This window comes from Pleurodeles waltl, chromosome 3_1 (assembly GCF_031143425.1).
Source record: "Pleurodeles waltl isolate 20211129_DDA chromosome 3_1, aPleWal1.hap1.20221129, whole genome shotgun sequence".
Classification (NCBI taxonomy): domain Eukaryota; kingdom Metazoa; phylum Chordata; class Amphibia; order Caudata; family Salamandridae; genus Pleurodeles; species Pleurodeles waltl.
In genome coordinates this window covers 963,676,016-963,690,672 of record NC_090440.1, presented here as the reverse complement: position 1 = coordinate 963,690,672, position 14,657 = coordinate 963,676,016, and the positions used below count along the sequence as shown (strand labels likewise).

General features: G+C 42.1%; 1 protein-coding gene across 1 annotated transcript in view; it reads right to left on the bottom strand.

Annotated features, from left to right (window-relative positions):
* LOC138284824 (uncharacterized) overlaps positions 1-7,161 on the bottom strand; it is a 159,210-nt gene extending 152,049 nt beyond the window's left edge. The window contains exon 1 of the mRNA XM_069224010.1: positions 7,017-7,161. The gene's annotated coding sequence lies outside the window, so the exon portion shown is untranslated. The remainder of the gene's footprint in view (positions 1-7,016) is intronic.
* Between the last annotated feature and the right edge of the window lie 7,496 nt (positions 7,162-14,657).

Here is a 14,657-nt window from a genome sequence, read left to right as displayed (position 1 = left end):
GCAGACTGGAGGTCACACTTTTTTCACAGAAGTGTTCTAGTTTCATTATTTTGTCAATTTGTTCATACCGTTTTAGCAAAGAGTTCACTTCGCTAGTACCAAATTAATATCCAAATAAAGCAATAAACTACTAAAATATGACCATTCAGCCTTTGCAAAGGATCTTCCACTACGTGGCTACAAGTGCTGCTGTTTTTTTTAGTAACTTTTGATCAATTTAAACTAGAAACCATTTTTGTTAAAATCTGCAAATTATGGAGCAGATAATGGATTATGTGGCAAATCCATACTTATGCAAAAAATGTCACAGCCGCAAAATTACATGCGCATGATTCCAGTGTCCCTACTTATATGTCACAACACACTACAGGACGGGTCAGAAGAACAGTGACTGCACCTCCCTCACCCCTGATGGAACTCCACTGACTTCCCTTGTTGACCCACGCTATTTTCACAGTTATCTGCATCATCTATAAAGCCACCATGATAGCCTCCCGCTACGCTGACTCAATAGCTCCCCACGTGACATGGTTGTCAGCAAAAGCTTAGTGAGGAGACCATTTGACTGAATGCAAAGAGGAGCATAGAAGTGCAAAATAGAAAAAACAAGACAATAGGTTTTCATCATCTATGCATTCAAGATCTGGAATGGCATCACTGCATCCATCAAAGGCTGTAGTACAATAAGTGGACTGGGGGCAATGGGCATTTGCACATGCTTCATGCACACCCAGGGTATTTTTGTATTACAGAAGCATCAGCAAATTCTCATGCAGCTACATCAGTAATACAGATTGCATCAGTGCACATATTGAATAGGCACAATCATGAAGGGGCATTCTCTCATTTATATAGGGTGTGGTCCCATGCACACGAGGGAACAGTTTACCTCTGAGCACACTCTATATTACATATGTGGGCGAGAGGTTAAGAGAAGTAAAGAGACCTTCCAAAAGCTCATATCTTGTTGGTATTTTCGTAGCCAAATGATACATTGTTAAGATGACCCAACCTTGGAGGAATTGCGAAATGTGTCACCAAAATAGGACTTTGTTGATTAAATATTAAATTTTCATACCCCCAGTGTCTCACTTTCACAAGAGGACATATCTTTTAATGCCTTGGCCTGCTGTCCATTGCCCCCGGCCCCGTTGCAACACATACATTTGTGGTGTCAAGGAGCGAGGACTGATTACTAGTTGCATCTTCCCCTATTCCCATTGTAACTAGTACCCAATAGATGTGGGATTTAAGGATTAGAGAATTATCATTGTTTTAAATGTACTTGTATCCGGAAATACATTGCAGGACTTAGATTCTGCTTTGACTGACATTTAAGGAATGAACTGTAATTACCGCGATGGGATCGAGGACGATTGTGGCTCTGCAGCCAGATCACCAAACTACACCAATGCCTGGCAATTGTGCACTGATTCTGGCAATTTTACACTAGCCCGGGAAAAAATTCAGTAGATCGGGCCAATTTTGCACTGGATCCCGGCACCTTTATACTAGTTCTGGGAAGTTTGCACCTGTTTTTTTTATTGTTGCATTTCACTATCTGAGCATTCTTAGACTTCGTATATTTTTTTATTTTATTTTTAAGAGCAGTGATGAAAGTTTGTCTTCAACCTGTAACAATATTTATGGAGTTTTAAAAGAAAATCTCAGTGATGCTTGTGGAGGAAACCATACATTTAATTCGTGAAGGTTTTGGAAAGTGAAACTTTATGAAGTTGCGAGAATTGACAACTTTCGCAACACTGCTTGGAGGCAAAAATCATTTTCAGAATAAGAGTTTGAAAAATTGAACAGCAATGTTTGAGAGGCCAGACTCCTGCTACACAAACAATTGGAAGGATTTTTTCTTGCAGTTTTTTTTCAAAACTTGTTAACTCCTGACATTAATTTCATAAACTCTTCTGAAGGAAAAACTTTGTCACTTCGTCCTGCCTCTCCAAAACTGCACTGCTCCCTTTCAAACCTATGCATAAGATAACTTTGCTCCTCATTTTCTCCACTGTCTCTATCTCGCTAACCTACTTTTAATCAGATCTCTGGCGTTTTAGAACTGCTATGAGCTGATTTACTTCCCCTTATTGTCCACAAGTGTTTTTTTTGGGATGGTACCAATGAATATGGAGGATATGAATATTGTGCTACAAGAATATTGTGGGCAAAATATCGAATACCCAAATATCGAAAAGTGCATAGAGAGGAAGTATAGATTTACCATTCCTAAATCCACATCTATGTATCTTGATAATTTATGTAAATGGTTAAGGTACATATTTGTGAAGTTAGGTATTGAAGATCTACACTTACCTTTCAATATTAAGGATTTGATGTTTGTACCTGGACATTTGCCTTCCTCAATATTCTGGCTTTGATGTTCAGGGTGTACACCCTTATTTCGAATCACCCTCGTTTCATGGAACAATATTGTAAGCGCAATTGACCTGCACAAGCATTGAGATCAGACATTCACATTTTTTCACACTCCCACAAATCAGACTTGTGAGAATGGCTGCGAGAGCATTCTCTGAGGCATCAGAGTTTGGAGCCCTCTCCCACCACCCACCACATGCTTTGGGTTCAGCCAAACTTACTACAGTTTTGTAAGAAAACAAATAGATTGTTTTATGCTATATATGGTGTTCCAAGTCTGTTCTACTCCCCATTCTTCTACAGTGCCAAGAAGCTCTGCTGCAGTGGGACAACCAAATAGAAATAACATGACATAATTAAATATTGTTCTCGTTTTGCTAAACGGGGGGGACGTTATGTTGTGCTATGTTATTATATGTTATGTTATGTGTATTTGTAGATTATAAATCAGGAAGCACTCCATATGAGTCTAACGTTCGTAAGCATCAAGCAATAAAAACAATTGATTTGTTCTTTTTCATCTTCTTTGATACAGATGCCCATATTTATACTTTTTTAGCACCGCATTTGCGTCATTTTTTTACGCAAAAGCGGCACAAACGTTTAAAATACAATTGTATTTAGTAAGTTTATGCCGTTTTTGTGTCAAAATGCGGAGCTGAAAAAGTATAAATATGGGCCAGAATCTCCATAAAAATGACTCCGCCACAGCCAACACGTTTCTTTCTCAAGAGAACTTCTTCTGGGTATAAATATGTTTACATGTTCCAACTTGTTCAAACCATAGTCGTGATCAATTGTATATTTATATTAATACACCATCTCGAACACACTGTGTCAACCACGGATTACAGTGGTTATATCTGTAATTTGGAATTATGGTTGTCTAAGAAAATCAAACACTGGACTATGAATTGAAAAATTTGAGACATATGAACATAGTTATGGCCTGAAGAAGGTCTCTTCAGAATAAAACGCATTGGCTGTATGGTTTATGGAGATTTTCTATTAAAACTGGCAAAAAAGAACCAATCCACTGTTATTATTGTGTGATGCGTTCATACACTGGACTCATACATAGTGCTTCCTGATAAACCTTCCATTGCTTTCTGCCGTGGCAGCAGTGCATTTTGCATCTACTGCTGTTGAGGATGTACCCCCCTTGATTACTGTGAGGACGGATTTGGGTGTGTTGTTGCTTGTTTGGCTTAGCTCCTTTGTAGTTTATTTTATGGGTATTTGCATTTAAAAGCACAGACACCCTCATCGAAATAAGGACCACACAAAAATAAGACACTGTTGCAGCTGCTGGTTACAAGACTTGCATCTACAGATTGCCCTCCCTGGGATGATGAGCATGCATGGGCTGTATGACAATACAAAGACAAGGACACTGATTGACATATTCACAATCTATGGGGAAGTCTGCAGAGCACAGCCCTCTAGAGTCATCTTAAGGATTTCGGGCACCCCCTGCAAGACATACTTTAGGAGCCCTTGCTCTGAACAACTTCGTATTATATTGCCCATTTTCTTTTAACTCGAACTCCATGATGTCAAACACTAATGAATAATACATTAAAGATTGAGAAATAAACCGATTGGAGATAGAGAGAAAATGCTATTTGTGAGGGGCCACTTGGAAGGAGGAGGCCCTGGGCTTTTACCTATCCCTTAAAACCTCTCTGCACTCTCCATTGACAGCATCCACATTGCAAAGGCTCCCTAATGTCATAATCTAAAGAAATAAGATTACACCACCCCTGGTTTTAAAGACTAGCACTGGTTCTCAGTGGCGCTGGGAATAAAGTTCAGACTTCCAGGCGCATACTTCAAGTCATAGGCAGACCACAGTCCAAAATATGGCCACTTGCAATTCCTCAACTACACATCCATTAAAACCTAAGACCTAGTAAGACCACCCTGCTCTCACAAACCAAATTTAGTTGCATTTCCAAAGAAGACAGGTTGATCCATGTGGTGTGAGCCCAAGTGCCCTGACATGAGAAACCCGTTAGCCTAACACAAGAAATCGCCCACACTTGTCATAATCCAAAAAATAAAAAGTTTAAGACTAGCCTCTTCAGGTAGTGTTTCCTTCCCTTTGATTAAGCACTGTTGCTACATATCCTCTCTCAAAAGGAACAGGTTACCTCACAATACAAAACATCTTCCTGAAGGTTGGATCAAAAAACGTGGAATCAGATCTTGATCCTCCAGTGTCAAGGACTTTCCCATTGCCCTGGAAGGGGTTATGTTTAAACAAGATCTAACTTTCTGAAAGAGTCCTCTGCACAACAAAATATCTACCTATCCTACGCCAGCTGACTACAAAATCAGTAAATCAAGAAATAATCTCACACACAGGTTAAAGGAATGGTTAACACAACAGTCTCACTGTTTTGTTTAACTGGAATCCAAGTGAAAAGCTTTGGAGAAGTCCCACCCGCTGACCTCTTTGAGATATATCAGCATGCACAGGCTATTTGACAATCCTGGCAAATCCAAGGTAGAGGAGATTATTGTCCTTGGCTAGAAATAGAGCCCTCTTAGTCATGCCGTTACTTATGAAGAGAATCCTTAGCAGACTGCACTTGTGGTCAGACAGAAGACTTGTCTCGTTCTTGCTGACCTGTCCACGCTATGAAACAGTCAGAGGGAAATGATCAAGCACTGCCTAATCAAAGGACAGCTAGAGATCAAAAATGAAAGCATTTTTGCCTGTTTCATGACATCTCTGGGACCAAAACAAGACACATGGATCGATGATCGATATTTGATCAAAAGTGGACCACAGGGGAAAAGACTCCAACCCTGAAATGCCTCCATGGAGCTAAAAATCAGGAATTACCACTAACTCTCAAATACATCCCCAGACTACATTTCTTTAGATTGCAAAGAGACATACACGCCAACATGTGATATAAAGCTTGACCATGAGAGGGTAAAAACTAAAAACTGCGAGCAGCACTCATAAATCTTACAGAAAATATACCACTACAGGCTTCCAAATAAATCAGTTTATTCTGCTTGTTTTCGTTTTTTCGATTTTCTTCTTTCCTTGTCTTTCCCCTATTCGTTTCTCTATTTTCAGAAAGAATTCCTGTTTTTCTTCGTAATACAGTAGTTCTTTTGCAAAGAGCATTGATGGTGAAAACGTGTTCATAAATTCAAACTTACACACGGTTTCTCAGACAGATGACGTTACTACATTCATAAACCCAAGACTGATCGTAGTCTCGGATTTGGAGAGTTCTATGTCACTACATAAAGGTTCAAAATATGGAGTGGTCAAAATACCGGCCACCACAATATTGCAAAAGGTTTCTATATTTTGGTAAGTATTGACTTATTATTTAATTCCACATCTATGTGCCTGTATTGGCAATGCACATATAAGTGTAGTTAAGAAAAGTAAATCTATACTTTATTATAAATACTTACCTTCATTATTTTGTGGTCATTGATATTTTGGCCACAGTAATTTGGAAGGTCGAAATTAAATGTTCGATCTTTTGATAGAATATCCCTCTTAGGAGCACCCACCAATGGAAAACATTCATCACGAAGACTAATGGACCACATTCACATAGGTTAAGGTATGCAACAAGTGACGAGAGGCAGTTTCTCATTTTCTCACAGGATCCACACTATCAGGTTCCGTGGATGGTTAGATGCTTCATCAGCTCCTTTTGGAGCACAAGCCACTGAAACTATCAACAATACACATACCAACCAAACATGCCCATATTGACAAGTCAGAAAGTCTGAAAATAATGGCTATGAAATCCATTCCTTTGCTGAAACCATAACGTGCAGACTACAGCTTCAACCCGGACCCCAGCAAGATTCTGTGCTGAACCTAACTGCAAATTACAATAAGTGAATCATTTCTCCCAAGGTCAGCTCATACATGTCAGCCCGCTGCTTGCTGGCATTCTCTTTCAGGAGCCTCCCTCTCATATGTCTCCCTGTTCTTCTCCATATAAATTGATCTCGGTGTCTCTTAACTCTCACTGATTCTTAGCCTCACATAGGTCCTCGAATAACCAAGATTCCCTGCCAAACTCTCCTCCTGTGACTGTCTCATACATCCCAGGACTCCACTATCATCTCCTCCTTGACGCCTTCCTCGAGCATCACTGCTTCTCATTTATCTACTGTCTGCTTCCTCAAACACCACTCTCCTGATCTTTCTCTCGCGTCTCCCTCAGTCTCCTTCTAAAATATTTACTTGTTATCTACCTTGAACATCTCATTGAGTCACCCAACATATCTCTCATACTTTTTCGCACATATTTCGTAGGTGTCACCCTCTTAGATGTCTGTGTTGGTTTCTCCCTGGTCTCCCCATCCCATCACATTTCCTACATGAGTCTGTCTGGACCATTCTTTCACATACCTCTCTGAATCTCACTATATAACGATGTGTGCCCCACACATCTCTCTGTGCCGCCTCAATTTTCTCACCCCTGAGTCACACTCAAAACATCCCCCAGACTCTCTTTGACACCCACCTTTCCTAGTAGACCATCGGCTCCTCGCCTCACTTCTCTGACTAGTGTATCTCACCTCAGCCCTATCCCTCCATTCTCCCTTCATCCTCCCACTCACTGTCACCCCCTTACCTGTCTCTGTCTTTCTCCAGCTCCTCTCTGTCTTTGCGCAGGTCGGATGCGGCTATTAAAGGTGATGTACCGGGAGAATTCAGCGCAGCCAATCAGCACCAGTGCCATGCCTCGCCCCGAAGAGACATCTCTCGCACTGAGGCCCCGAGGCCATTGACTCACTTCTTACACCTTTTTAGGGAAATTAACATTACAGAGTATGTGTGTTTCTGCTGCACCCAGCGGTTGTGAGTAGGGGGCAGGGGTGGGCGGTTAGAGAGAGTTCGTTTGTATGTTGGAAGGTTATTCTTGTGGGTGGATGACGACACGGATGGGGGAAAGTGCAAGACCTTCCTCCACCTTCAAACTGAGAGGAAAGCACCTCAGAACAGATGAGCCCAGTGAGTGCGTACCCTCGTAGTTCAGGTTGAGAGATGCAGGGAGTGTGTGAAGTAAACGAGATTGTGGCTCGTTCTTCTGTTACTCGCACGGGCCCTGTTATTCTCAAATAGCACAAATACCTGCCCTAAACACAGATCACAAGAAGAACGCAACAGTAGGAAGTGGGGGACCAGCTGATTAGCCTGAACCAGGGCGGGGTCTCGGTGTAACACAGGATATGAGGAGCAGAGATGGGAAAACGGATAGGGCATCATGTGGCTAGGACAAGGCATCAAATGGAGCTGTATAAGGCACTATGGCTGAGCATGGGGTAATGGGTGTACGAGTTGGGGATACGGCTAGGGGAGGGTACATCAAGAAGTAGCTACCAGCAATAGAACAGAACATGGGGCGGCAGCAAAGCAGCGTCGTATCAAGGCAAGGATTAGGAAAAGGCGTGGATCTAGGGCAGGGTTCGGGATTAGAGATGGACAGCAGTTGAGGGGAGGTGGCTCACCTTTGGGATTAGGGCATCACATTTGATTAACACGACATAGTACTACGGACAGGTATGAGGTTGCCGCAGTAGATCTGCGTACTGCAGGGCACGGGGCAGGGCATGGGACAATGAAAACACATGGTGCTGGGTCAGAGCATGAGTCAAGGACAGGATAGGGCACTAGCGCAGGGCATTGGATTTGTACTAGACTAGGTGAGGACACGGGATTAGGACAGGCCATGTTGGTGGGCAATGCATGGAACAAAGACAGTACATACGGCTAGAGTAGGACCTAGAGCAGTGTATGGCATAAAACCAGAATAAACCAGGAGTACTATAAAGGAAAGAACTATGACACGGTATGAGATTAATTCAGGGCATGGGTTGAGACCATGGTGCAGAGCTACGTCTAGATTTTGGACTAGAACAAATCACGAGATTAGAGCAGACCATTGACAAGGGTGGTTCAAGGCGTGGGGTAAAGGGGTATAGAACTAGGGCAGAGTGAAATCCTAGAATAGGACACCTGGCTAGGGCAGAACAATGACCTTGGGAAAACCATCTCCACCCAAAATGATGTCCCCCCTACCCCTCCATTGGCAGTACTAGAATATAATAGGACAAATGTAGAGCTGTTGCCATGTTGGGCCCTTTTAAAGGAAGTGCCATAGGGGAGCGACTGGTAGTGGTGTCCACTTTTTTTGACCCTCGTGGTATTTTGGTGATACAGAAGGGGCTGCAGACACTTGTGAAGGGAAATACCCATAATTCTAGTCCAATTGCAAGTTAATCACCATTGAATGTGGAATAACTTTGCAAACTCATTATATCTGGCTCAAATTATGCCTAGATGTGCCAGTTGTGTGGGGACTAACATTTCTTATCACCATCTGCTCAGAGCAGTTGTATATAGGAGCAGTGGGCCTGTGCAGAGTAAGGTCAGCGGTAGCAGGTGGGGAGGGTGACAAGGGATTGGGTAGGCTCTGAGCTGGCAAGGGGAGCTTTCAATGCTCCCTTATGCTTTAGGAGAGGTTCAGCGGGGTTGCCGGGGCGTGGATCTTGATTTTCCAGCTGTTAAAATGAGGCCTGTTTTTTTGGGTTCCTGGAAAATCTGAGTGTGAGAACATCAGGGCAGTTGTTATTGGGTACAGTGATATTCCATCTGCAAATCTCACTCCGCCAGACGTCTAAGCGGGACTTATGTTTGGCTTCTTTCAGCACCTCATTTTGCTATAAAGGGGTTTTGTCATTAACAACAGCACGTTCTTTAAATGTAAGTTTTCAGTAAGTAATTCGATTGGCTTAAAAAATATAAAAAGGTTGTGCATTATCGAGAAATTACATACCATGAGGACTTGAAGGAGGCATTCCCCAACCCTGGGATATAGATGTGCTAAGCAGTCTTGTGCAGTTCCCGAAAACTGGCCTGAACGTACTTCACAACAGTTTTTCCTATTTTAAACGCGCCAAGGCCCTTTAGTTGGAATAGGTCACGTGTGAGCATTTTCTGTGCAAGTGCAAACCTTCCTTAACTTTTTCCATCGACTATTTTGATACTGTTACTCACAAGCATTTAGTATGTGAGTGCATACATTGCCTAGATTGTCCTTTCAAATGGCTAAACACCTGCTATTCTTGCATGAAAAATGCGTGTGAAGGTTACATTCTTCATGCAAACGTCCAGTTCAGATACAGAATGATGACCTTCGCTTATTTTTCGTAGTTTTTGAAAGAAATATGCAGTTTCATTAAATATGTTGCGATGGTACCACTTCTTGTGTTGGAATGGTACCAGGTTAAGGCCGGTAGGCTCAGAATTAACACTGTTTACTTACAGGACTATGCTGTTCATACTCACCAATTTCTAGGGCAGATGAGGAGTGATTCTCCGACAGGTTAGTGTGGTTAAAACTAGTTTTGCAATGCGGCCAAGCTTATTGTTACCTAAGTATTTCTCTGTGCTTACTCCACGAGGGCGATTTCCTGTTACTATAATAGGCAGTAATGCTCTAGGTTGCTTTTCTTTGACAATCATGTGGATGATTTTTCCATACCTTTGCAAAATACTGCTTGAAGAACTGCTTCCGGCAGGGGCGCAACTTCCGTTGGTTCAGCAGGTGCAATGGCACCGAGCTCAGATGCCCGTGAGGCCCACAAAATACTAATTATTTATGGTATTTGCAAGCTAAACAGCAGGCAGGTGTCTAATTTCCTTCCTGGCACTGGGCCCCGGTGACTTCCGGCCCTTACAGTAAACGCTTTAAGGGCTCTTGTCATTGCTGTTCCAGCCTGCAATTTGTATAATTGACATGCCGTCCTTGCAGCGGCGTTCTTCATCAATCTTTTCGTTTGAGGGCTATTGTTAGAAGTAGATTTTACCGGTAAATCACTTTAGGGAGTGAAAGACACTTCACTGAAAGACGATGGAGTCAATAGATTATGATTTGGAGCCCTGATCGGCAGTGACGTAATATAAAAAACATGATCGGACCCCTTTTAGGAATGTGATTAAGGGCCCGTGGGTCTTTCATATCTCACAGATTTTCTGTAATTTTAAGTAGTGGGCACACTCAGTTACGCTCGATCACAAGTGTGCCATAAAATTTGATTTTCGGCACAAACCTGTTCAGGGATCAGAATTCCAAGTAATGCAGAGTTTATCACCCAGCTAATTAACGGTTGTAATAAACATCGCACCCTCACAGTTTTACCTGGGTCGATTTTAGAAGATCAAACCTGCTCAAATGTATCCAAGGAAAATGCTTGGTTTTCATCAGGACATGCATAATTTATGGCAGTGTGCACTGATTTCTGAATGCTATCCCCCATTTCTGAGTTTGACCTCAGAGTAGTTTGTAGCTACCAGAAGAGGCAAATAAGTGAGAGTCTGTGAAGTTTCACCAGGAGCCCCCATCATTCTGAAGTGTGACCCCGTAACTCACTCTGTAGTGTCAGTATTCACCAGGACGTGTAAATACCTCATACCTCCCCCGCCCCTCACTTTTGATGGATGCCTAAAAGCCGACTGGAGTTAGGCAAGTGAGGGTAAGACAGTTCAGATATGGGGATTTTCTCAATTCCACCTTTCAGTTATGGTGGTAATAAAAGGGTAGTGCAGAATACACAGTACTGGTGGACTAGGAGTTCACCATGAAGCACTAGTAGGTATGTATTTGTCACAACCATTTTCAAGCGAATATGCTTCATTACCTGCTTTTCAACAAAGCATTCCCTGGGTGTCATTAGTGATTTCGGGATTTTATGGGTGACTGCCTGCAGGAAGAGGTGACAATATAAATTTAACAGAATATAGCAAATCAGAATGCCAAGGGCTTTGGCTTGAACTCCATAACCCCTACGCTTGTTAGGACAAAGAATTGTGTTAAAGCTTTTCTGCATTTCTTAAAATGTTCATTTTTAACACAGTGTGGTTTTATACACAAAGTTACATGTGTACACTTATATGATGTTATTGCATTTGAAAATAATTTGCAATGCCTTGTTAAATTGCCTTTTCCTAGGTTATGCTAACGAGGCCTCAGTTATGCCTCGGCCCACCTTGTTTTACATGGAAGTCTACCCTGCACGTTCACTCTTTTCTAAGAAAAGCAATCTGTTTAGTTTCAATGACATTGCTCTGGCAGTTCTCCAAGTAAACCTTTCAACATGGGCTCAGTAATATTGCGATCACTCGAGGCCCCTTTGGCTTGCTTACTGAATGTATTCACTTACAATATAGTTCAGTGTTATTTTGTAGCCAGTTTGTACTGCAATTTCCATGTGATATTAGCATAGAGGGGTTGAATCAATATTCATAGAGTGGAATAGTGCTTAGGTAGTAAGGCAATATGACGTTTAACAGAACCATGCCCTGATTTGCTGAAATTATTACTCTTTTGCTCACACCATGATGATTTAGCAGTTTTCACTATGTTCTTTGGGTAGATTTTTAAATAAACCCTTGATTTTGAGGGGTAAGCCAGAACGCAGGTGCAATTTTTCAAATGCCACTAGGGAGGCTGTCCGATGTCTTATTGATTTTACTGGTGAATTGAGACGAGATTTTTCTGAGTTTGTTCTTTATTCTGTATTGCTCTATTTCAAAGAGCCTTCACAGCAAATGCCTTCTGCATTTGCATTTACAATTTGTGTACCACACCTTTTGAATTTGTATCATACGTCATTCTGAATGGTCGAATTCTGCCTTAAAACTCATGTAATGTGTCTCTCCTTACCTAATTGACTGTATTTTGTAATATGTCTTGTGGCGTTTTATCTTGGTACACACTGCCTCATGAATTGAGGGGTCCAGCCCAGACCCATCCACCAGTGAACATGCTATTGAGGGATCTTGTGTGGTATAAGAATTTAGTGTTTCCCCGCACCCACAAAGTTTTTGTAGTAGAGGATGTACCTTCTATCTGCTTTATGAATTTCTTTTTGCCATATCCTTATTTTTTGTTGCATTGGAAAATTCACCACTTCTTATTTTCCATTTTCCACTATGTATTTTCTTAGAGGATTATATGCTGAGCTCCTGACATGAGCACTGTTCTGGAGCAAAGAGTAGTATGCATATGAATAGGGTGGAATGATTCTAGAGATTGAAGCCCATATTTATACATTTTGACGCGAACCAGCGCCGGCGCTGGTTTGCGTCAAAAATTTTACCGCCGGCAAATGCCATTCCTACGTTCCATGCCGGCGCCTTATTTAAGGAATGATGTTAGCCGGCGCTGCGGACTGGTCAGAGTAAAAAAAAAGACTCAAACCAGGCAGCGCCGGCGTAGGTTATGCATCAAAAAATGGTGCAAGTCAGGTTTGAAGCAAAAATCATGCCTCAAACCGGACTTGCGCCATTTTTTGACGCACAACCCCCATTGAAATGACTCCTGTCTTAACAAAGACAGGAGTCATGCCCCCTCGCCCAATGGCCATACCCAGGGGACTTCTGTCTCCTGGTCATGGTCATTGGGCACAGTGGCATGTAGGGGGGCTCCAATTAGGCCCCCATGCCACTTTAAAAATAATTAAAAAAAATACTTACCTCAACTTACCTGTACTTACCTGGGATGGGTCCCCCCATCCATGGGTGTCCTCCAGGGGTGGGTGAGGGTGGCAGGAGGAGTCCCCGGGGGCAGGGAAGGGCACCTCTGGACTCCTTCCATGGTCAGAGACCATGGAAGTGAGCCCACAGGTCCCTTAACGCCTGCCCTCACCCAGGCGTTAAAAAAAGGCGCACCACAGGCTGTGAGTATAAATAAATAAGGCGCACAGGCCTTAAAGTCATTGTTTGGGCAGGAACGCCTATCTTGCATGTCATTAACGCAAGGCAGTTTCCCGCATCCAAAAAATGACGCACAAGGAGGAATTTTGACATCCGCTGGCGTAGAAGATTAAATATGGTGCACGGTTTGCGCCAAATGTGCGTCAACATTTTTGGTGCACATTCGGCGCAAACAGCATATAAAAATACCCGCTGAGAGTGTTCTTGTGGGTTATTTATGTGTTGAGTGATGGATGTGGTTTTGTAATGTTGATTCTAGGTTCAATTGGTGGTTTAATCACTGTGATTTTGATGAAGTTGCGTTATTTGTGATCTGCGTTGAAGAATTTTTGGTTTCTTTTTGGTTGATTTGGTAATCAGATTAGTTAAAATCCGGGTTCTCAAGATATTATTGTTGAACTTGCCTGCAGAAAGGGTAGTATATTTTGAGAAGCACCAGATTCACACAGATGCAGATTTTCTTTTGGAGGATTTGTGTGTTGAATTTAAGTTAATGCTATTTTTTCTTCAGTGCACTTTAGTAAGGTACACTAGCTAGAAATGGATTGCGGCTGGACTGGAGTCTGCTTTAGGGTAAATTGGGTTTGGCAAGTGCAGCAAAGGTACCTATCTGGTTTCTATAGATTTTGAAATTTCTTTTTGTTTAAACAGCTGATTTCCTCCTAATTAGAATGAGCAGACAAGGTTTATTTTGTTTATTTGTGTGCATTCAGTGAAGAGAAGATGGTGTATTGTTTTTCCCATTCACAGAAAAAGCCGCACTACAATAGGCTAACTAATTTAGAGAGTCGTGCTGGGATTGTTGAGATGTCACAACAGAGTCACACTATTATTGGTTGGTTCATGTCGAAGGTGCGCTGTGGTTGGTTGTCCTTTGGTATACTGCACAGGGATTGGTTGTTGTTTATTTGTCAATTTTATGAGCTTTTTGGATTAATTTGAGTAAGAATTATGTGTGCCCTGTTGAATAAGCCTAAAGTTCCTAGTATACCTGCTACAGAGGAACCGAAGACTTCCTCATAAGGTTTGCCTGCATATGAAATGCTGATGGAATTTTGGGCTTTGTGAGTGTACCTGGATTCCTGATTGGCAAGAAAACACTTACGGTGACAAGGATTTGCAGTGTCCTTTAGAGCAGAGTCTTCAAACTGGGGGAGCAGTGGGGAGCACAACAGTACAGCAGTGTTCTAGAGAAGCAATTCTTAACATTGTGACATCTGTGGACACGGACGCAATCAGTAGAGGAAGCCAGGGACCCCTACCTAAACAATTTCTTTGATTTGAATAAAAAAAAAAAATGCACAAAATTACAGAAACCAGTATATGTCAAACAAATGCCCAAATTATGAAATTGCTACTCTGTGCAGGCGTTGAAAATATCCGCTAAAAATGGCGTAGTGGAATCGATTAGATTCCACTGCGCCATTTTTGCGGTCCCCTAACAGATGAACGGCCCTCTTGCATACATTATGGCTGACACAGGCATAAGGTGGCG